Source organism: Carcharhinus amblyrhynchos, chromosome 10 (assembly GCF_965287045.1).
Source record: "Carcharhinus amblyrhynchos chromosome 10, sCarAmb.v2.hapA, whole genome shotgun sequence".
In the NCBI taxonomy this organism is placed as follows: Eukaryota; Metazoa; Chordata; class Chondrichthyes; order Carcharhiniformes; family Carcharhinidae; genus Carcharhinus; species Carcharhinus amblyrhynchos.
The window spans coordinates 63,471,461-63,474,955 of NC_137333.1; the positions used below are offsets into that span (position 1 = coordinate 63,471,461).

The window sequence follows — 3,495 nt, forward strand, 5'->3', positions numbered from 1 at the left end:
AGATCTTGACAGATTTGCAATGATCACACACCCTGATGGGCACCATCAAGTGCACCATCTTCTGTGGAGTCAGAGAGCAGTCCTAAGACTTTCACAGAAAGGATGAGTATCAGCTGGACATCACAGGGTTCTGCTCTCAGGACATTCCCAGTGTGTGCAGTCACTCGTAGTCCCCTCTGCCTGTGATCCCATGCATTTCAGCTGTCAAACCATCAGGGGCAGATCTGTCTCAGAGCAGGAGATCCTTATCAGGTCAGGGCCTTCCAGGACTCAGGCCACCAGAAGACATCTGCTAAGGTCATTACAGGCATGAGGAGCATTCAGCTAGTTGCATTCACCTCTGTGCTGGAAATCAGTACAGCACCGAGGCATGGCAGTAAGGTTAGGAAAGTTAAGAATTGTTAACGTTTTGGGTTATGGGTGTACTATCACTGCTCTTACAATCCAAGCTGATGTTGTAACTCAACAAAAAGAGGAGGAGCAGATTCACAGGATTGGCTAATTACTTCTAACACCAAGAAAGAAAACATTTTTTAAAAATTTTTTTTAACAGAAAATTCCATTACTGACTGTTTTATTTATAGTTTGTTCATTCCCACAATGTATGGCAGGTCCAAAGACCTCAATTATACAAATACAACAGCGTTATCCCCTGCACGCAGTTCAGTCACTCTCCCCCAGGGTGAGCCTGTCAAACAGGTACTCTCCCATGCCATTCTCAGGGGCTCCCAGTCTCTTCAGGTTGGTGATGTAACCGCCAAGCTTCTTGATCATCTTCACTTGTTCATCCAAGTAGTGAGTCTCCAGGAAGTCACACAGATGAGGGTCAGTGTTCCCAGAGGAGAGTTTGTGCAGATCTGGCAGACTCTGGTTCACATTCTTCTCCATCTGCAGAGCTCTCTGCGTTGCCTCAAAACCATTGCTCCATTCATCCTGCTCTGGCTTCTTGACATCCTCCAGGATGACACTATCTCCACGTTTATTCTGGAATCCCATCAGTTTCTCAGCGTATTCCCGTTCCTCATGTGACTGCTCCTTGAAGAACTCAGTAAAATGACACAGGGCAACATCATCCCGGTCAAAGTAACAGAACATGGAGAGGTAAGCATAGGAGGAATAAAGCTCCAGGTTGATCAGCTTGTTAACAGCCTCACAGTCCTTGTGGTAGTTCTGACGCACTTGGGAAGCCATCTCACTGAGGATAAGAGTCACACAACAAGCTTTTTTAATTAAACATGAAGAAAATGGATTATGATACAATACATCTTTACACCACACTTCCCTTAACAATTACACACAGGCTTTGGGATTAACATGGATTACAAAATACATCTCCATCTATAATGGTTTTATTAAGACAAACTCCCTTTTAAGCACACAAGATGGCTGCAGTCAGATACATTCTTGACTCTGAACCCTAAATGAATGTTCGCAAATTTTTCCTCAGCGCCCCCCTAAGCACCCCTGATGGATTGACAGCTGGAATGCATGGGATCACAGACAGAGGGGAATACGAGTGACTGCACACACTGGGAATGTCCTGATAGGTGGGCATAACTAGCTGGGATTTCTAGCATCTGTTTTCTTAATCATTACACCATGCTATAGCTTTTCTTCCAACAAGGCTAAAAGAAATGCTCCCTCTTTAGCCTTCTAAAACCAATGGCTTCTGCCAGAGCTGTGAGAGCTGCTATCTCTCTCACTACCAATGGCTTCTGCCAGAGCTGTGAGAGCTGCTATCTCTCTCACTACCAATCAAGTTAGCTAAATAAAAACTGAAAAGCTTCTCTACCTTATAAGGCTTAAGGGTTTATTTATTCTTCACGCCACAGCCTCCTTTAAGAACAATATAAACAGAGCTTATCCAACCTTCACACATACATTTGTCCAAAATGAATCTAACAATAGGTTTTATCCCTCCAGGCACAAAAATATTACATGAAACACACTTAAAACATTAAAACATTACCTATTTCTAATGTTTACCAATATAAATATAAACCCCTTAAAACTACCTTTGTTTTCCTAAGACTCTAAAGAAATTGCACTTTTGTAAATATGTTTGATGGTTATATGAATGTTTTGGATAAATGAAAGTGTTGTAAATTTATACATTGGAACCCTCTGAGATCAAGGTTTAGCCATCCTCCATTAAATGATGGTGTCGCACTATGACATTAATATTCATGCAATGTCAGCCTCAGTTGAACTAGTCTTTTCATCCTTGTGTGATGTCAGGCAGATGTGTTTAAATCTTTATCTGAAGTGTGTGATGCAAACAGTTCTCAGCCTTCTTCCTCAAGAAATACCATTGAATGAGGAGAGCTCATCAGTATTAATATTATAATGACATTTGTGTCTCCTCAGTTGTGGTGACAGAACAGAGTAGGAAGAGATCCCTTGGCATGTCCTCACCTCAGTTGCAGTAGTGTTTGCATCATTAGATGGCAGTGAAAGTTTAAAGTCCTCTCTCACACCACTCTGGTTCATCTCAGTTTCCAGAGTAAGCACATTCATAGGGCACAATGGACAAAGACAGAGATCATGGCCTGGAAGTTCTAAAGGCCAGAACATGCAAGAGTGAATACTGAACTCAATCTTGCTGTGAGTAGTTAGGCATCCTCTCGGATGACAAGCAATGGCATTAAGTGTGAAGGGAAATGTGGCAATATGCCTTTACTTAACTTTACTTTTCCTAGAACCTTCAGCAATTAATATATCACGGGAATGCCTCCCACGTCTCCCTGTATCAGTGTGTTCATACTGACACTCAACAGCTAGCTGAGCTTCCTAAACCTCTGCACCCTCATCTTCCAATGTGTTCTCATCCTTTTGTTCGCCCTCTAGCAAGGGATCACTCCTCTGCATGGCTAGATTGTGGAGAGCACAACATACAGATGATGCAGGAAAATGTGTTGAAATGTATTGTAGTGAGCCACCTGAGCAGTGCAAGCATCTGAAGCACATCTCCAGAAAAGCACTATGGTCTGCTGTGTAAGGGAGCGTGTGGAGCTATGAGCAGTGTTGTACCTCTCCTCAAAAAGATTCTGAGAATGACACACCAGGTTCATCAGCCAATGTTTTAGTGGGTATTCCTTTTCCCTAAGCAGCCAGCTCCACGGACATGCTTGCCCCTCAAAACTCTCAAGCACCTGGGAGTGACTCAGGGGGCAGGATTTTCCAAGACCGGTAAATCCTGCCTAAGGTCAATGGACCTTTGCATGGTCCACCACCTGCCCACTACAGTTCCTGTGGAAGGCGGGATGGGAAATTCCACCCAGGATGTAGGAGTCATGGCAATTTCCAGGGTGCTATGCACCGACATGTAGCTTACGCTTCTGATAATCACACACCAGTTGCATGTTGACGGAATGGTAGCCCCTGCTTTTTATAAACATTAAGGATCTGCTACCATGGAGCCTAAATAGCATCATGCGAGCAATCTATTGCATATTGTACTCCTGGCAATCCTGAGATGGTTGCAGAGCAGGTGGT

The 3,495-nt window shown here is 43.5% G+C and overlaps 1 pseudogene; it reads right to left on the reverse strand.

Moving 5' to 3' along the window:
- Positions 1–663: 663 nt before the first annotated feature.
- LOC145349298 (ferritin heavy chain A pseudogene) lies at positions 664–1,191 on the reverse strand (annotated as a pseudogene).
- Between the last annotated feature and the right edge of the window lie 2,304 nt (positions 1,192–3,495).